Raw genomic sequence first — 21,029 nt, forward strand, 5'->3', positions numbered from 1 at the left:
TTTAATTGTTGTTTTAAAGAGCCAGCTCTGGGGCTGGAGAGAGAACTCAGCAGTTAAGAGCATGTTTGTTCTTGCAGAGGACCTGAGTTCAGTTCCCAGCACCCTCACTGAATAGTTCATAACTGTCCGTAACTCCAGCTCCAGGGGATCTGGCACCTTGTTCTGGACTCTATGGGAAGCAGACACACACACACACACACACACACACACACACACACACACACACACACACATTCCTAATTAAAGAGCAAGCTCCTAAACTCATCATCCCCATGAGCTCCACTCAACTTAGAGTCCTATGCTTCTTAATTTATTTTGTCCTTCAAATCTTTCCTGTTACCTTTGGATTCCCTATCTCTTTACAATCCTAAAGCCTTTCTTTAATTCGCTTAGTTTACTTCTGAAATCTAATATTTTCATTTATTTATCTATTTTTGCGTGTTCATTGTTAGGACCACAGATTTCACACTTTTTGCTACGCAGAATCTGGAGGCAAAAAAATTCGAAATTTCACAGCTTGCTATTTGCAGAACCCCACCCAACCCCCAAAATAAAAGAGTTTCAAGTAACTTTCCAACCTCCTCTTTTTCACTCCACCTGCTTTCTTAACCCCAAACCACAGGAACATGAAGTTAAAGGGACCACGTTCTGGTGGGATGTGGCCTGTCTCTGCCATTCTGGCTGAGAGACCCTCTCTGCTGGCCAAGACATAAGCAGCCAGCAAAACACTTTCACATACATCTCTTTCTTTTCTTCCTCCAGAGACAGAGGTTAGCTGGTGTTGACACAAGAGGAGTAAATCAAATGTGTTGAGTCAGGTAGGGTTCAGGGCACCTGCCTTAAAGGAGCCGCAGCACATTCCTCCAGCTCGAAGCCAAGGCTCCCGGTGAAGTGGAGGTCCAGTGCCATTCTTTGGCTCACTGGGAGTCACAGGTGACCACACGCCTCACTGGGCACCATGGTTCCACCAAGTCTCTACACTTTTCCTGGGACTAACTACACTGGGAAAAGACAGTCACTTGTTTCTGTTTTCAGAGCAGGGCCTGAGAGCTTGCCATTGGCGCAAATGTGAGCGTCCAGGGTGGCTTCATCAGCCCACCTGCAGCTTCCTGGGTCTTGTCCTGGGAAAGGGTGTGGTGGAGCCAGCAGGAAACAGAGCAGACAGGGATGTGCAAGTGAGGTTAACATTAGATACTCATGGAAGTCAGTGACCTCTTAAATCCTGGAATTATACTAAGATGGGAGTGTTTACATCTACATATAAACATACATGGGGGCATATAGACAAACTGTATGTATGCCTGTATATATACATGCATATATATGTATATACATATATGTACATAGCATTATACACACACACACACACACACACACACCACAAGGAAAAGCTGGGAATTCAAAATAACCTTATAGAACTCCTTCATGTTAAGTGAGGAATGTTTTTTTAAATAACTTTTTATTTTTATTTCATGTGCATTGATGTTTTGCCTGCATGTAAGTGTGTGTGAGGATGTAGGATCCCCTGAAACTGGAGTTACAGGCAGTTGTAAGCTGCCATGTGGGTGTTGGGAACTCAGCCCAGGTCCTCTGGAAGAGCAGTCAGTGTTCTTAACCACTGAGCCATCTCTCTCTCTCTCTCTCTCTCTGTCTCTCTGTCTGTGTCTCTCTCTCTTTCTCTCTCTGTCTCTCTGTCTGTGTGTGTCTCTCTCTCTGTCTCTGTCTCTCTCTCTCTGTCTCTCCCTCTCTGTCTCTCTCTCTGTCTCTCTCTCTCTGTCTGTCTCTCTCTCTCTCCCTCCTCCCTTCCTGGAGTTACCTGTAAAGTTCCCTGCAAGTCTTTGTTTATCAAGATGCCTCCTTGCCAAGCCCTGGATCCAGGGACTTTCACCAGAATCCTTTCACCCACCCCACCCCCACTTCCTGTGTATTGACGCTGTCGCCAACCCTTTAATAAGGAAGACAGAACCCTGGAGAGGCTGAGGTGCTCACTCCCTACCACGCGGCTAACAGCACCAAAACCGATCTTCCAGTTTCAGGTTCCCTAGTCTGTCTGTCTAACGCAGCCTCCTGCTGGAAGGTGGAGTCCTCAATGCTGCCATGTGCGTCTTCGTACTGTGTGTCTATTGACGCCGGTCTCCTGGGAGACTCTATGCATTGCTGCTTATAAATTGGCATTTTTTTTTTTTAATTTTATCAGTGTTGCCTAAGCATTCTCGGAGAGGTCAGATAAAGCAACGGTTTTCTGACCCACCCTGCATTATGAGCTTCTGTTCTGGGCTTATTCCCTTCCGTCCGATATCAAATTTGAAAGAGGAGGAAATATGAAATGGCCTCAGCTTATCAATGCCCCAGGTCAGGCTAGCTGAACTCGCTGGAGGTTATCTCATTTAATTAATTAATTAATTAACTCGGAGGCCTGCAACTGGCCGGCTGTGGGAATCCTACCCCTGGGCGGAGTCCACCTCACTGGGCTGATTTCCAGGGCTCAGGGAAGGAGACCCTGTTACTTTAGACTCTAAAGTCTAAATATGGGACAACATTGTTAACAAGATGTCTTATGTAGCAAACCAAAGCCTGGACTGTTTGGTTCTTCCTTCTAATTATATCATGAGTTGGTTGGTTACATGTTAGAAAACTCGCCAGGTAGTGGTAGGGCGCCCCTTTAATCTCAGCACTCAGGAGGCAGAGGCAGGCGGATCTCTGAGTTCGAGGCCAGCCTGGTCCACAGAGCTAGTTCCAGGATAGCCAGGGCTCCACAAAGAAACCCTGTCTCCAAAAACAAAAATCAAAACAAAAAACAAGCAAAAAACAAATTAGAAAACTTTGTAGCAGAAACAAATCCATCCCCAGAGAGTTTTTAAAGGAAACTGTACTGTTTTCCTCCTGAAACCTTGGTACTTCTTACCGTTTGATTTGAATGTTTTAGGGTTTTTAAATTTTAAGTTTTATAGCTGTTTAGGAGCTACGTGAGTTGTCCATAATTTTAAGTCATCACTCTGAGATATTTATTGTCTGTAGACAGAGTGACACGGAGATAACCCTGTGAACTTGAGAGCGGTGGACTGGTGCTTTGCTGGCGACACTCAGGGCCAAGCCTCAGTCCTCTTGGCACAGGTTGTATTTATCCGTTTTATTCCAGTGTGGCCTTCCTCACCGAACTCGCCACAGCACATACGTGATGGACAGACATTTGATCTCTTCCTACCCACTCCTTTTCTTGATCAAGGTTCTCCACGGCTGTCCTCTGTGTAACCAGGCCAGCCGGCTGCCTGCTCTTACCGGGTCATGCTCCTTCATCCCTGACGCTGTGAATTCCCCACACTTGGGAACCCCGCCTCTTTCCCTACCCTGCTTCTCAGCCCTGAGGCAGACACAGGAAGAACCCAGCGAGTGCTGCACTGAGAAGCACGGAATCACAGCCCTGTGGTGGCCTGTTCCTACCTCTGCAGGCTCCAGACTCCTGTGGCACACAGGAGGTCACAGGGCGGAAGGGGGGTGCAGGGGGCTGGGAGGGGGGGTGTAGCCAGCACGCAGTGGCAGTCAGCAAGCGTGGATGGCCATAAGCATCCCATCCCACCTGCTGCCCCTTCCTCCTGCTGCTGAAGGTCGCATCCTCTCCTTTACTTTCCCCTTGGCGTGGGCTGTTGTCCTTGTCCAAAGCTACTGTCAGTATCCAGGGCCTAGAAATGTCCACTTCCTGTTGTTTTTCCTCTTTTATTTTTCCTCTGAAGTAGGAATTTAAAAAAAACAAAAGCACTTTGAACTCCTTTTGAAACATGACCAAAGCTGTTGTTGGAATTCACCTCAGAGCCTTTTGTGAATCAAGATCAGCCTTTGGGGGTTAGAGTGAAGTGTCCCGGCTTCTCCTCGCTGGTCAGCCTTTGACCTACATGTTTCAGCGGGTTTTGAACCCTTCCACCAGCTGTCAGTCTTCTGAGGATGCCAACTAGCTAGGTACTTACGCTTAAGTCTGTGAAGACAGCTCCTAAAGTCTCATCCTGTTTCTAGAATTTTCCAGGACTCTGAAGACGCTGTTCTCTTGTGCCTCCCTTTATTCCCTGTACATGCACCTCTGGTCAGAGGGATGTGCCTCCAGCAAACATGTACTGAACACCTGCTGAATACCAGGAGCTGAACCAAACTCTAGGGACACAAGAGCCAGTAAGAAATCCCAGCAAGGGACAATGACAAGCAGATGACTTTAAATTGTACAGGAAAACAGTCTCAGGACACAGGGCTGTACAGCGTGAGGCAGGGCCGCAGCAGAGCCAGAAATGCTTCTTCATGAGAGCTGGGAAGTGGGGGGTGGGGCCCAACAGGGAAGGCGGAGGGCTGGGAACGAGGAGGGAGTGAGCTGGACTCCAGGAAGAGGTGGGGTGGGAAGCCAGGCAGCAGCAGCAGATGGGAGCTCGTGAGGGTCTGCACCTGCAGTCCGGTTCATCACTGTGGAGAAATGAGTGTGAGAAGCAAAGGGGCCCGGAGGAAGTGCTTGGCTCCAGGGAGCTGAGGGATGGAGCTGGCCCTGCCGTAGGCTCCGCTGTGGGGAGCCGTTCTTCTCTACTAGCACAGAATGGGCTTGCCCTTGCCTTTCAGGGATTGCTGTTTCACACTGGCATTGGGCACGGACATGCCTGACAGAGAGGCAGAGCAGAACAAAAACTGTTGACCAATCCAGGCAGAGGCTAAAGGAGCCTTGTGTTGGGAGGAGGGTGCCCGGATGGAGGACGTTATGAATTCTAAGAGTGGTAATCGCTGGCATCTGGCTGTGGATATATAGCGTAGGCATGGGAGGGGGTGTCGGGTGATTTCCCAAATCAAAAACGCAGGGGACCAAGAAAATGCCAGCAACTGAGAGGTCCTGAAGATTCCAGTTCTGCATAGGTTAAATCTGGGGGCCCAGAGTGCCCAGGTGCCCTGCTGGGTAGCTGCATACAAGAGCATGTGTCTTAGGCACTAACATGGACTTGAGAATTATGTGTATTAAAATTTTGAGAATGATAAAGGTCAACTAACTTTAGCCATTAACTAATTAATAATGCCTATTTAAAAATCCAAGGTTACGTAAACATAGACAAAAGTAGATACAGCTATGGTGAGTGTGTGTGTGTGTGTGTGTGTGTGTGTGTGTGTGTGTATGCGCGTGTTGACCTCAACTCTGCTAATGAGTAATATGAAATATTGTATGAAAACTTGCATCAGGAGAGGTATTTGTGGAACTAGAAAGATGACTCAGAGGGTGACAGTACTGTCTGTTCCTCCAGAGATCCTGAGGTCAGTTCCCAGCACTCACCCTGGGCAGCTCACAACCATCTGTAACTCCAGATCCAGGGCATTTGATGCCCTCTGCTGGCCTCTGTGGGCACTGCATTCACATGCATACACTACACAGCCGCACACCCAATGTGTAATCAAAAATAATAAAAATAACTTTTTTTTTTAGAAAATAAAGTGTTTGTGTGAGTCATGGTGGCTCATGCCTGTAATCCCAGTACTTGAGAGGTTGAGGCAGGGGGATTGCTATGGGTTTGAGGCCAATGTGGGCCTAAATAATGAGCCCAGCACAGCCTAGGCTACAGAATGAGATCGTGTTGGGGTGGGGAGTAATTGTAAAATATGTGGACAAAACCAGCATAAACCAAAAGCCATACAACACATGCTCTTAAAAAAAGAGACAATGACAGCCTTGGGTCCACGTCAAGACTGTTTTTTTTGTTTTTTGTTTTTGTTTTTTTAATGTGTATGGATGTTTTCCCTGCGTGTATGTATGTGCATCATGTGTGTGCAGTGCCTACGGAGGCCGGAAGAAAGCTCGAATCCTCTGAAACAGGAATGATGGATGGTTACGAGCGGCCACGTCACGGCTGGGGACTGAAACCGCGTCCTCTGCAGGAGCAGTCAGTGCTGTTTAGTGCTGAGCCGTCTCTCCAGGCCAAGGAAGACTTTTGACAATGACGAGCTATGAAGGGAAGATGAACAACAGTCCTAAGTACCCAGAGCCCCCCTGCATCTTCCCGTATTGATGAAGTCACATTGACCCCCCAGAAGCTCTAACACCTGGGTCTAGTGTGCTCGACCCACCAGGCTTGTTGGCCTCTACTCAAGTTGAAATTGCAGCATCCTTTTTCTTTTAAATGTGCACATCCAGCAGGGTTATTTTAAAGTGTTTGTTTGTCTGCTTGTTTGTTTTCATTTTTGTGTGAGTGGCTTGGTTTTGGCTTTTGGTTTTTCAAGACAGGATTTCTCTGTGTAACAGTCCAGGCTGTCCTCGAATTTGATTTGTAGAGCAGGCTGGCCTCGAACTCACAGACATCTGCCTGCCTCTGCCTCTCAAGTGCTGGGATTAAAGGCGAGCACCACCACCGCCCAGCTATTTCAAAGTTGTGAAGTAGAAATTAAATCACAGGCATTTTCTAGGGAAGAGAAGCTTCCTGTGCCCCTCTATATATTATGGGATGTGTTGCCTTCCAAACGGGGCAAGGAACTTTTGTATTAGATATGGCTGACATAGAATGCAGAGAAAATTTAAAACTATTTAATGAATTATATTTCTCATCTGCCTCTCCTGAAATCGGTAAAAGCTAAATATTCTGTGACTCAGTTAAAATATTTGGAAACGATTCCTCTTAATTAGTTAGTTAACTTATTTATTTATTGCGTTGCTGAGAAGTAAAGCTAGGGCCTCATACATGCTGGACAAGTGCTGTTCCATTGAGCACATCTCCAGTTCCTGAAGAATAAACATTTTGAACATTTGACAAATACGATAATTTGACTCTTTTAAAGGCATTTATGAAGATTTATTTTTAATTATGTGATTTGTGTGTGAGTGCCTATGTGGGTATATGTGTGAGTGCCTATGTGAGTATGTGTGTGAAAGCCTATATATGTATGTGTGTGAGTGTGTATATAGGGATGTGTGTATGAGTGTGTATGTGGGGATGTGTGTGTGTGTGTGTGTGTGTGTGTGTGTGTGTGTGTGTGAGTGTCTATGTGGGGATGTGTAAAGGGTGTATGTGAGGATATGTATGTGAGTGTGTGTGTGTAGATGTGTATGTGGGGGGATGTGTGTGTGTGTGTAGATGTGTGTGTGAGTGTGTATGTGGGGATGTGTGTGTGAGTGCAGGTGTCTACAGAGGACAGAACAGAGCAGTGCATCAGGTCTCCTAGAGATGGAGTTGCAGGGTGCTGGGAATTGAACACAGGTCCTCTGGATGAGGAGTATGTGCCCTTAACCACTGAGCCCTATTTCCAGCCCACTAGACTTTTCAAAGTTCCCCAATTTTTAAGAATTTCCAATTGTCCCACTACCATACATTTCTGAAGAATTATCTCTCAAGTTAGAAAGGGCAGCTAACTCTAATAGTAAACAAAAGCCTGACGAAAACATGTAAGACCTCGAGCCCAGGGATTTTGACAAGAATCGTGGTGGAAAACTGGGAAACCACAGGGTAGTGTTTAGGAAATGACGCATCAGCCTCTGCGTCCTTGCAAAGGCTAAAATAAAGCCACGAGCACCCATCGGTGGAAAAAAACTGACCTCCCTAATGGGATAACATTTCCTAGGGGTGGTGTAAGAGTTGATCCTTTGTGGACAAACTTGTTCAACAACCAGAAAAACACAGGTTTGTGTCGAGCAGACTGATTACTGACTTAATGAGAACCTTGTTGATTTTTAGGCATCTGCCAGCTCGGAGTAGGACGATTGGTAGAAAAACATACATTGTATCGTGACTTCACGAGCCTGCTTGCAACAGTGGATTCAGGGGAGTGAGGAGAAACGTCTTTATCCACCAGTGTAAATTCCATAGCCAGCTCTCTGGGTTGTGTGGGACTCCTGAGCCTCATCTGAAATGGTGTGAGGTCATTGTCCTAAATCCACCTGACCAGGGGTGAGGGTGGTTGGTTATGCATTAAGTGACCTGTAAGGACTGGGAACCCAAAAAACAGAATGCAAGAATTTAAGGCACACCTTAAAGCCTATGGTTAGCTCCCCCAGCAATGTTCAAGTGGCTACTAGGAAGATGAAGCTGTTTGCAAATGTTGGATCTGAAGAAGCACTAAAGCGGTAGTTCTCAACCTGTGGGTTGTGACTCCCCCGAGTCGCTTATCAGATATTTACATTATGATTCATTTAGTAGCAAAGTTACAGTTATGAAGTAGCAATGAAATAATTTTATGGCTGGGGGTCACCACACATGAGGAACTGTATTAAAGGGTCGCAGCGTTAGGGAGGTTGAAAACCGCTGAGCTGAAGGATAGTGGGGATCGCTACACAAGAAAAGAGAAAGTGAAGAAAGTCTTGTATTCATCTCCATTGGGGAAATGTTTAGGCAAAGTTACGCAGGTTAGGTTTGGGACTGCTGGAGTCTAGAGATCTTTTTTTGACTGGCTTCAGTTTACAGAGTTTTCCGTATATTTTTCACACAGGCATGTGTCTGAGACTAGGACATTCACAGTCACACTGTTGTTTAAGAATGATGAGTTGGCTGGACATGGTGGTGCTCGCCTTCCTTCCTTCCTTCCTTCCTTCCTTCCTTCCTTCCTTCCTTCCTTTCTTCCTCCCTTCCTTCCTTCCTTCCTTCCTTCCTTCCTTCCTTCCTTCCTTCCTTCTTTCTTTCTTTCTTTCTTTCTTTGTTTTTTTTTTAGACAGGGTTTCTCTGTGTAGTTTTGGTGCCTGTCCTGGAACTCACTCTGTAGCCCAGGCTGACCTCAAACTCACAGAGATCCACCTGGCTCTGCCTCCCGAGTGCTGGGATTAAAGGCGTGTGCCACCACGGTGGTCGCCTTTAATCGCAGCACTTGTGAAGGCAGAGGCAGGTGGATCTCTGAGTTTGAGGCCAGCCAGGTCTACATGACAAGCTCCAGGTCACCAGCTAAGGTTATATAGCAAGACCGTGTCTCAAACAAAATAAAACATACCACAGCAAAAATAATGGTGAATTAAGTACTGACTGGAGACCTTTGGTGAAACCTCTCTCTGTGGCTGTTAGAAGGCAGACAAAACTTGAACAAGTACACTCACTGTTTGGAGGTTTTGGCTCCACATAATGTTTAAAAACATCTTAATGATAATATTTACCAAGCAGTCCATTTTAGCATAAGAATCTAGGTGACAGGTTTCTCTTTTAAATGGGAGAATAGGTTAGCTGAGTGTGCTCCTGTATTCCCTGTACTCGGGAGGAAGAGACACCCCGGACCACATAGTCAGTTCCAGGCCTGCCTAGGCTACATAGTGAAACCCTATCTTTAAACAAGCAAATGAATAATGAACAGAGAGAGATGAGGTCAAGAGGAGATAAATGTAATGGCCGCCATTCCTTCAGTCACGATTCCCAGGTCTTGAGATCCATTGTCCCTTTGGGGGAAAGACATCTACCCCAATTTTCATAGTGTCTTCCATATCCATTTGCCTCCTCCTCCTAAATTAGAATAATTAACATCTAATTTAATTTTTATTAATATTTTATTCATTTTGTGGTGCTGGAGGGGTCAAGCCCAGGGCCTCAAGCATCCCAGGTAAACACTCCACCACGGAGATCCGCCTCACTCCCTTCTCTCCGTGTTTTTGACCCCCCACACATCCCTTCTCGATTATCTCACTCAGGGAATGATGGCAGCAGCGCCATTGGCTTCTTCCAGCCACGTGAGACACTTCACAGGGTGGCAGCTCCTCCTGGGTTGAGGACTGGCTCTGGGGTCGGAGTTGGGTGCGTAACAGAACACCAGGCACAGTGCGGTGGGAAACCAGAGATGTCAAAACGTCAACAGTGCTCGCCTTTGTTGGTAAGGCTGTGAGATGTATTTTCCTGCTTCCTTTTTCTTTCTTGACTTTATTGTGATTCCCAGATATTCTGATAAACCAAAACATGTGCTTCTCTTAAAATCAAAAGAGAATAAATGTTAAGACTGCTAAATTATCTTAAATGTGGATGTTTTCAGTCTAGCTACCATAAAAGTAGCTCTTCTCTTACATTGTGGTCCAACTATGATCAACAGTACAAGATATTAGTGGGGTGCAAGGCATTTTGACTAGGGTACAAGAACCAGCAATATCTCTGCTTCTAGAGTTGCTGTAGGTTCTTATCTCAATTATTCACTGTAAATTTCTAATATGCATTAATGGTTTTGTTTTAAAAGAGTGGAAAAATACTGGCTTGATTTACATGGTTTGGTACTAATCTTCCCTGGCTTCTAGGATATGACGTAAGATAAATTCTGTATTTTGTCTAGAAAAGGGAAAAAGAATAGATGGGTAGGTGGACTCACCTGAGATAAGGGTTCTGAGAGAACTGAAGGTGAGTATTCAGTAAGGCCCTCCTTCTTGGAAGGAGGGTTGCCAGTTTCGATCAAGTCGCTTGATGTGGGATTCAGGAATAGGCAGAGGGATGGACCACACACCACCATCCTGCACAGTGCATGGCCTGTTCAGACTCCAACATGGCATTTAATTCTGGACAGAGGCAAAAATAAAATGATGGTGCTTTTTCCTTTTCTTTCTTTCTTATTTTGTTTGCTTGTTGTTTCCAGACAGGGCTTCTCTATATAGCTCTGGCTGTCCTGGAACTCGCTCTGTTGACCAGGCTGGCCTCAAACTCACAGAGATCCACCTGCCTCTGCCTCCTGAGTGCTGGGATTAAAGGCGTGTGCCGCTGCCACCACCAGGCCAGATGGTTCTCTTTTCATCACTTAACAAGCAGCAAGGAATCTGCAAGGTCATCCCAGTTTCCCAGTTTCCCAGTGCTTCTTCGGCTCCCTCTAGTTGAACAGAAGGGGGACCTAGTGGATGCTCTGTGTGCAGTGGTTAGGAACCAGGGGAAGGGGAGACAGAAGCAAACAGAGAGTCTAGAAGCCATCGGAAACCCAAGTATAAAAGGAAGGGAATGATATGTTTTAGACTTTGACATTAAAGGAAGGCTTGCCTGCCATTAATAACAATTTCTCATGTGGGTGTATGGTCTCTTTCACTGGTCTCCTCCGGCCGGGCTGCATCCACAGGTTTTCTATCCATGTCCTTCCATCAGGCTGGGGAGGCTCCTTTGTTGAGTATCCTGATTATGAACACCAACCACCAATCAGATAAAGATGTATAAAGTAACGAGAAAGGTACCATTTAAGCTGCCAGACACAACCACCTAGCACTTGTGTGTGTCTATGCTGTTATTACATGTTTTATATGCCGGTGACACCCCTCATCTGAACGTTCCAACCATCACTTACTAGACTCCAGCAAGGCATTGATGGAGAAATGAACTGGCTTCCATGCTCGGGATCATAAAATCAAGACACCAGATCCTTTAATGACTTGGGTCTGCTAAGCAAGGATCTGTGTATCCATCTAGAGCCAAAATGTGGAAGTTTACATGTTTAAGTCTGAATAAAAATCATTTTAAAATGCAGAAAATTAACCCAAATGGGGGTAATATGAAAGACGTCTCCTGAAGCATTACTGAGTTCTTTGCTGAAGTTCAGGATTGACAGGTTCCCCTTGTCACAACCCATAAATGCATAAGGGATGCTAAGCTTTGATAAAACCGTGGTCATGGCTTATGAAGAGACATGGAGCGCTCGCGTCAGCCTTTGACTCTGGCCTGGCCAGCGCACCTTCATCAGCACATCAGAGGCGTCCTGCCCAATGTGGAAATGCGTTTTTAAGCAGGAAAGAAGTTAGCAGGGGTGGCTTACTAAGGTATGGCAGATCAAGGAGCCCGGTCAAAGATGGAATGTCTAAAAGGAACTCAAGTCATAGAGGTCGGGCCTGTGGGGAGTCAGAAGTCTCTCCAGAGAGGGCAGGGGACACCCGCCAAAAGACTAAGAAGTAAACAAAAGACTAAGAAGTAAACATGGCCCTATTTGGTGAGAGTCACCCCAAGCCCCCGGTTTCTGTCACCTGGCAAACAGTGGTGCATTTCTGCATTTCTGTCAAGTCAGAAATCCAGGAACTCAGGTGCTGCAGTCTGAAAGCGGAACTTAGGAACACACTGACCTTCAGCCCAGAAACAGAGAATGCACTAGGATGCAGAAATCACCACCCCTGTGCAGACGGCTGGGGAGGGCAGGAAGTTGAACTCTTCAGTGACAATCACCCTGACGACGGGGCTCCTGATGCTCCAGCCAGCTCGGTGACATTGTGACTCACCACTCTGGTTTGGGGAACCACCTTTCCCCAGACTAATAATTTCACTGGAACAAAAATATCTCAAAATCTTTAGTCGCTTTGGGGGTGCAAATCTCAGTTCCAACTGCTCAGTAGAAAAATAGACACAAACTATTGGTCTTCTCCTGGCCAGGTCCATGTGATGGACCTGGGGTAAATTAAGGTTTGTTTATGTTATCCCTGGTTTTTAAAAGGATCTCCGCAACCTCCCCTGCTTTAAAAAAAAAAGTATCCCCTTAGACCTTTCCTTAGCTTGAGAAAAGGCCAGACAGTTCCTGCCATTTTGCTGAAACTTGCAAAATTGAATGAAGGGGGAAAAATGCAGATGCAAATAAGTTGGGCTGCATGTCAGTAAGAACTGGTTCTGGGGTCGTTTTTAAAGGCTCTCTGTGCATGGCATTAGAAACCTGAGTGACAGTGGGCCTTGGCGGACTACCTTCAGGTTCTCAGATAAACGAAGATGGTTTATCTCAAGAGAAGGGTTACTGACTGGAACCAAATTTTTTTTATTGTCTTTTTATATTTCTTTAAGAATTACCAATTTGTTTTAAGAGACCAGAGGCAGCTTTTTAGAATGGAATAATTTTAAAAGTAGTTATTTTCTACACGTCCAAATGCTGCTGCTGTTTAAAACATATATTATAAGGGTTGGAGAGGTGTCTTGGTGGTTAAGAGCACTTGCTGCTCTTCCAGAGGACACAAATTGGGTTCCCAGCACCTGTGTAGGTAGCTCACATCTACCTGTAATGGCAGCTTCAGGGCATCCGGCACCCTCTTTTGGCTTCTGTGGGCACCCATACACATAACATACACACAGAGAGACATATAAATAAAACATTTAATATATATGTAATTTTATGCAGACATATAAATAAAGTGTTTAATATATATTTAATATATATATACATTAAACATGGAGTCCACATGATTATTTCTCTGCCAGCCCCTCTCTTCTCTGGAATCACTCAATACCACATTTTGCCAGTGTCTGTATTTTGCTTAATGAAAGGCCCCATTGTATATGTGGGATTACCTACCACATGGTTATCCCTCGGGAAATTAGCTCCCAAACCCAAAGCTGCTCGGGTCCCTTATAAAAAAACAGCATAGTTTTTAGATTAGTCTCCATACACCCTTCCCTAGGCATTACACCATCTGCAGGTGCTCTGTGCCGTCTCATGTGGCCCAAGTGTTATGTCCATAACAGTCCTGTGTTTGGGAAGCAATGGCAGGAATATGTTATTCATACATGTATTCTGTGCTGATGCAATCACAAAATATTTTTGTGTGTAAGCACGTGGTATGTGCACATGTTTCTGTGTGTGTGGTATGTACACATGTGTGTGCAGGTGTGCACTCTGAAGTGTGTATTCAGAGGCCAGAGGAAAACATCATGTGCCCTGCTCCTTTCTTTCATTCTGTATGTCTGACCTTCCCCTCCCCACCCCCCACTCCCATCCCATGTCTCACTGGCATCTCCTCTCTGCCTCGATTATCTCCTCCTACTTCCTCTCTCTGGCCAGAAGTCCCGCCTATACCTCCTGCCTAGCTATTGGCCGTTCCGCTTTTTATTACACCAATCACAGCAAATACACCTTCAAATAGTGTACAAATATCCCACAATGTATGTGGGCATGTGGTGTTATGTGCATATTAGTACCCATGAAGGCCATAGGCACTGGATCCCTTGAAATTGGAGTTACGGTGGTTATGAGTCATCTGACATGCGCACTGGGAACAGAACCCAGGTCCTCTGCAAGGGCAGCAAGCACTCTGAACCTCTGAACCACTGAGCCGTCTCTCCAACCCCGTCGTCATTACATTTTTAGGAACTGAGAAAAGATATCTTTGGCCATAATCACAATGCTGTGGCATGGTCTGTATGTCAAGTGTGTTGCTGATTGGTCAATAAATAAATCACTGATTGGCCAGTGGCCAGGCAGGAAGTATAGGCGGGACAAGGAGGAGAATAAAGCTGGGAAGTGGAAGGCTGAGTCAGAGAGACACTGCCAGCCGCCATGATGACAAATAGCATGTGAAGATGCCAGTAAGCCATGAGCCACGTGGCAACTTATAGATTAATAGAAGATAGAAGAAGTAGATAACAAGAAGCCTGCCACGGCCATACAGTTTGTAAGCAATGTAAGTCTCTGTGTTTACTTGGTTGGGTCTGAGCAGCTGTGGGACTGGCGGGTGACAAAGATTTGTCCTGACTGTGGGCCAGGCAGGAAAACTCCAGCTACATCACAACATGGATAATACCTTGGGCAAATTGTCTTTGTGCTGGTCCCAAGAGGTAGCTGGTGATGTCTGTAGAAAGAACTCAGGGGAGACTTGTGACTAGGTGATTTTTCACTATTCTCATATTCACTATTCTCTCTGTTTAAAAAATTCAATGAAGAGCTAGAAAAAAAATGAGAAATATTTGCAGATGTGCGTTAGCACTATGGGGACTGATTCTAGAAGGAGGTGAGAGAGGAGGTTACGGTTGTGAAGTATCATTTTTCAGTAGTTACAGCTTTTTCACACAGAGCCAAATAATTCAGGAATGTTATTTAAAAGCTGCCAGAACTCCCCAGGAATTCATGACTGCAGGCCCAGGAAGTGCCGTCTACGTGCTGTCTAAGCTGGGAAGAGTAAACTGCTCGCAGGAATGGATGGCCGAGACATTTAATACATAAAATACACAGCATCTTCATGGATAGGAATTAGGATCATTCAAAAAAGATCAATTTATTCCATTTATAGAATTATGGAGATGCTTATAATATAATGGTCATTATAATAAAAATATCCAATTTAATATTTATAAGTATTTATTTATAATTACAATTAGTAATTTATAATTATTCGGGTTTCCTTCAGCCCAGAGCCTGAGAAAATAAATGAATAAAGGGATTGATTGGGCACACTGGTAGAGAGCTTGTCTAACAAGCACAAGGTCCTAGTCTCTGTTGCTGACACTGGAAAACAAAAGCACAAAACAAAACAAGGTGAAATTTCACTTTTGCCTCTTGGTATAAAAAGAAAAGTCAGACTTAACATCATGACTGGGGAATATTTGCATTGAAATAAACCAAGCTGAATTTCCGTTGGCTGAGTGCCATTCATAGCAGCCAATTTAAATATTTCAAAGGATCACTTGTGTGTATGTATGTGTGTGTGATGTATTCACAGATTTAATTTCAGTTTTGAATAAATAAAAATATTTTTGTTTACAATGCCCTAAAAATGTCATGATAGTAAATTCAAGATGTAGTCGCTTCCCCCTTAAGAAATTGTATTGATTGAGCCAGGCAGTGGTGACACACACCTTTAATCCCAGCACTCGGGAGGCAGAGACAGGCAGAACTCTGTGAGTTCGAGGCCAGCCTGATCTACAGAGTGAGTTCCAGGCTCCAAAGCTCCACAGAGAAACCCTGTCTCGAAACAAAACAAAACAAAAATTGTATTGATTGAATAAGATTTCTGTCTGTTTGTATTCCCTTTAAGGGGAAATGACTTGGGCAGGAAAGAAATTGCATGTGGTATCTTATGAATCCCTATATCCCTCTCCTCCATTCTGTAAATTTTTAGAGAATCAAGACACCTAGGATACCTCAGGAATAGGATAACACTTTTGTTAGTACTTTAATAATTTCATTTTAAATTAAATTCATTTTTAAATTTCTTTTTTTCTTTTTCTTTCTTTCTTTTTGGTTTTTTGTTTGTTTTTTTTTTTTCTTTTTTCGAGACAGGGTTTCTCTGTGTAGTTTTGGTACCTTTCCTAGATCTCACTCTGTAGACTAGGCTGGCCTCCAACTCACAGAGATCCGCCTGGCTCTGCCTCCCGAGTGCTGGGATTAAAGGTGTGCACCACCACCGCCCGGCTCATTTTTCAGTTTCTTATGTGTACTATAATTACATCATTTCCCCCTTTCTCCCTTCCCTCCAACCTTCCCCATGCCCCCACCCCAAAACATGGCTTCCTTTTCTTCCATTAGATACACTTGTTTTATTTTATAGATGAGTGTTTTACCTGCGTGTCTGTGTGCACACCATGTGCACACTGGTGCCCATGAAGGTCAGAAGAAGGCATCCTTTGTAACTGGAGTTGTGAGCTGCCATGCCGGTGCTGGGGACCAGACCTGGGTCGTCTGCCAGAGCAACAAGTGCTCTTAACCGCCAAGCCATCTTACTTACCTCTTTTCCTTGAATCATTATTGTGTCTAAGACTTTCAACCTTGGGAAAATGTAATTTTATTTTAAAGCACATTTTAATGCGAATGCTTTTTTCTTTTTTTTTTTTTTTTTTTTTTTGGTTTTTCGAGACAGGGTTTCTCTGTGTAGCTTTGCGCCTTTCCTGGAACTCGCTTTGGAGACCAGGCTGGCCTCGAACTCACAGAGATCCTCCTGGCTCTGCCTCCCGAGTGCTGGGATTAAAGGCGTGCGCCACCACCGCCCGGCCGCGAATGCTTTTTTCACAGAACTATTGCTATTACGGAAAATACTTTCCAACCAACACCAGTACCGATCTCAATGCTACCTTGGCTTGCCTCACTTGGCTTCTTTTCTCCCAGAGCAGTTTAGTTAGCTGAGCCAGTCCTACCTCAGACCTGCTGGCTGTTGCAGCTGTGAGAATCTGCTTTGAACCAAGAATTGTCCTAGGAAACTGTAGAGAGCCTTTCAATGCTCATTAGCACCAGGTGCATCTAACTATGCCGGATGCGAGCACAGTTATGTGATCCTGAAGAAGTTCAAATCTTCTCCCTGCAGCTCTGGAATGTTAGACTCTGTGTCTCGGGTGGTGCCCATCTATAAACAGGTCACTGGGGGAACCAGTGAGATGCCAGTACATGCCAAAGGCTTAGTGCAGGGCATGGCTAGAGTCAAGCCCGCAGTACACAGTGGCTCTTGTGATGTGGTCCAGATGCCTGTATACTGACCATCTATCTGCATCTTAAAGATGCAGGCAAATTGCATGCACACACAGCAGCCCTTGATGCACATGGGATGGACTCCCTTTCCTAGACTCTTTGGTTTCATCCCCAGGTACGTTCACATTTAGCCTCCCGGAAATACTGTGAGTTGCAGAGTAGTCTGAACACACTGAGCTTGTTTGTTACTATGTTTCCATGCTAATTTTCAACCCTTTGTACCCTAAGACTCCACTTCACTACGTAATTTAGAAATTAAACATTCTTCTTGGTGTTTGGGGTATGAGTGTTAGGCGTCCTGGCATCATCTTATGTAAAGGCCCCTTTAAGAGAAAACCCCTCGCCGGTTGGTGGTGGCCCACGCCTTTAATCCCAGCACTGGGGAAGCAGAGGCAGGTGGATCTCTGAGTTCGAGGCCAGCCTGGTCTACAGATTGAGATCCAGGACAGGCACCAAAGCTACACAGAGAAACCCTGTTGAGAGAGAGAAAGAGAGAGAGAGAGAGAACCCCTCCCCTTTGTTTTCTGTATCAGATCACTATGGCAAGGTCTGAGGATGCTTTCCTTCCGTGCCCCTCCCCCAGCAGGTCCCTCCCTCCCCCTCCCCCAGCAGTGCTGGTGTGCCCCTAGGACTTTGTGCATGCAGGCAAGTACTCTGCCACTGAGCCATAACCCCAGCCCTTGATGCTCAGGCTACATTTCAATTTGACAAAGTAGTTCTGAGTCCTAGGTGGGATGCCATGTAGGCAGTTTTCAGAACTGGCTAACAAAATAATGATCTCACAGATCCAGTCGCTAGGTCAAAATAGCAACTGTAATCCTCACGGACTTGGGGGAAATAGATTTCTCTTCAGAAAAGCTGTCACAGTTTGAAGACCTATTTCCAAAAAGGGCATAAGGAGAATGAAGAGAATGCACTAAGCTTCTGTCAGAGTGGTAGTGCGTGTGTCCTGGGTTAGGTAAAGAAACCCCGGAACCCAACTTCTAACTAGTAATACAACTGACCTGGCGTTCAAGCACCCAGTACAAGTAGGGATCTCTGAATCATCAGATCCTTTTGTGATACTTGTGTCTACTGATCCCTGACACAGTTCAGAAGGAGAGAGAGAGAGAGAGAGAGAGAGAGAGAGAGAGAGAGAGAGCAATTACTTCATCTTTTGACTCACACTGCATGGCAGCCAGAACAGCGTGAGAGGGGTGTGTGTGCGTGCGTGTGTGTGTGTGTGTGTGTGTGTGTGTGTGTGTGTGTGTGTGTGTGTGTGTGAGAGAGAGTGTATGTGTGTGTGAGAGAGTGTATGTGTGTGAGAGAGTATGTGTGTATGTGAGAGAGAAAGAGTTGTGTGTGTATGTGTGTGTGAGAGAGTGTGTGTGTGAGCATGTGTGTGTGTGTGTGTGTGTGTGTGTGTATACACACAGATTGCTGATGGACACAGCCCTAGGACCTGGCTAAGGAGGATAGATTACAGACTAAAGATTTCTGCACCGAGAAAAGAGTGCAGGACATCACAACGTAAAAAGAGCGATAGGAGAAGGGAGCAAAGGACAGAGGAACTGGAAATCTGGAAAGGGAAAAAAAGTGTGACAATGGCCAGCAGGAAACTGGATTCTCAGACCACCAACCCCTGTGAGCGTTTTAGTGGGAAGCCAGGCAGGACCGGCAAACAACATTTCTCTGCGGTCTGCTGAATGAAGGCCACCACTGCTGGGGTCGCAGCCTGTTTTCTAGACCTCTGGCTCTCCAGTCTGGCTTCCTGAACTTCTGGAGAAGCCATCTGCCAGGTGGAGCACAGGATGGGAGGGTGGGTCAGGGCAATCCAGGCTTCCCGGCAGTGCCGGGACCGAGCACACCCACAACCGGTTCCTTCCTGGTCACGGCTGCTGATCTCTCATCTCCCTCTTCCAGCCAACCTCAAGTTGGCAGCCGGCCAAATATGAACCAAGGAGGATGCGTCTGAGTGTGTAGTTAGCTTGAATCGCAATGATAGAAGTGTAAAAATAATTCCCCTAAACTGGAATTCCTGGGAAATGATAATAGACTGGCAATTTGCATCGGTATTTATACTCACTCATGTTTGCTTTTACAGCAGGACCCCAATAAAACCGAAATCTCACACTTAACCACTTTTACCCTCATTCGCCAGAGCACGCAGACTGTGTGTGGCATCTGTTCTGATTCCCTGGTTTCCAGTACCTAACGATTTATTCTGGACACACCCCCATCCCTCCACCCCCCACATCTGTGCTATTAACTGTAGAGGGAGGAGTTACTTAGTAATTCTACACCTGTTCAAGTCCCCGCCCACCAACTTGTTCAGCTTCCCAAACAAGTGTCGGGCCAAGCATGAGAACCGCCAGTCTGGGGAGCTGGGGCAGGAGGCGGCTCTGGCTGCCGCCGGGTTGGGCTTCCGTGAGTTTGGTTCAGACTCTCCAATGAATCTACTACAATGGCCGTTGATGACAGCAATTTATATTCCAGAACAAAGAGCAAGCTAAATTCATCTCAAAATGAGTTTAAGTCACTGAGACGGAGCAGCCTGCCACCTGAACTTCCCATCGGAAATCATATTAAAGGAAAGCTTCAAAGAAACATCAGAAACTTGGAACCTTTTCATCTGAGGCGCCCCAAAAAGAGACCATCCATATTCCCAGGTAGGAACTGTTTGAATTCATGCTTCTCTGTTAAAAATGAAACAAAAATTATGTAACGAATACAATCAAATTGAAACTAACTTGGGCACTTATGAGGGCTGGAAGTACCAAACAAGCCTGGCCTGAAGGAGTCAGAACCATCTTTCAATTATTTTCTTGGAGAGTTCGAACTGTTTCTGCATCTCAGAGCACCATGTCTTTTTCCTTTGCTCTGATTGGCTGTGGGTCCTTCCAGGATCTGTTGCGGACAGGCAGCTGGGCTGTTTTGACTTGTTAGCATCCATGGGTTTGTGGTACTGCTTTGCTCGCAACCCTAAGAATTCTGTGTAGCGTTTCCTGCCCAAGATTGGATTGTTGAGTGAGGCTGACGTTTTGTGTGCACCACAAATCAACAGCAGTAAGTTCTCGGTGCATGCTTCAAATTCCAACCCTGCGCCAGAGCCTGAGAGCGTTTCTAGTCCCGGCCCTGCTCAGTTCAACAATGGGGTTGGGAAAATGTAGTGACAGGAGAAACATGAATCTCAGTCTTGATAAGGGATCCCGGCGTTGGCCTTTGGTGTCCTTCAGTGAGTTTGTTACGTACGGATATGTAGAGAGTGGAACACACCTGTCATGGGGACCCCTAACTGTTCACCCAATGGAGTGAAGGGAGTTCGGCAGTTTGCATTTAGGATGACTTTGATTTCATGCAAATTGGAATTGTAGCGAACTGATGCGTTGTCGAAGTAACCGCTGAGCTAAAGGAATTGTTTCACTGGAATTTCTAGGGAAAACTGGATATGACATTTTTGTTGTCATTGATTGTTTTATTTATTTTGCAGGGTTTTTTAAAATGTAGAATAGATTAGTGGCAATGCTGAGGGCTGGCTCTGTTATGTTAGAAAATGAGAGAATAATTCAGTCCAATATTATTATCCTGACTTCCCTATACTGATGCTTCATGCTGATACAGGCAGTTAATTGGGAAATGATTTGGGGAACTAGGGGCACCAGGTCACAAACCAAAGTTACATTTCTTTTATCTTTATTTTTTGGGTATGACTGGTTTGCCTTCATGTATGTCTAGTGCTATGGTGGTTTGAATAAGAATGCCCCCATAGGATCCTATGTTTGGATGCTTAGGGAGTGGCCCTATTTGAAAGGATTAGAAGGTGTGGCCTTGTTGGAGGAAGTGTGTCACTGGGGGGTGGGCTTGGAGGTTTCAAGAGCCCAAGTCAGGCCCCGTGGCTCTTCTCTCTTCCTGCTGCCTGTGGACCTGGATGTAGAATTCTCAAGCTCCTTCTCCATCACCATGTCTGCCTGGCATGCTCT

General features: G+C 45.5%; 1 protein-coding gene across 2 annotated transcripts in view; it reads left to right on the plus strand.

Annotated features, from left to right (window-relative positions):
• Positions 1–21,029, plus strand: part of Fry (FRY microtubule binding protein) — a 403,165-nt gene that overhangs the window by 62,861 nt on the left and 319,275 nt on the right. The window contains exon 2 of one of the 2 annotated variants that reach the window (XM_052754591.1): positions 19,546–19,718. The exons of the other annotated variant lie outside the window; for it this stretch is intronic. The gene's annotated coding sequence lies outside the window, so the exon portion shown is untranslated. The remainder of the gene's footprint in view (positions 1–19,545; positions 19,719–21,029) is intronic. 2 annotated transcript variants of the gene reach the window in all.

This window comes from Peromyscus californicus, unplaced genomic scaffold, assembly GCF_007827085.1.
Source record: "Peromyscus californicus insignis strain IS unplaced genomic scaffold, ASM782708v3 Scaffold_2__1_contigs__length_46816999, whole genome shotgun sequence".
Classification (NCBI taxonomy): domain Eukaryota; kingdom Metazoa; phylum Chordata; class Mammalia; order Rodentia; family Cricetidae; genus Peromyscus; species Peromyscus californicus.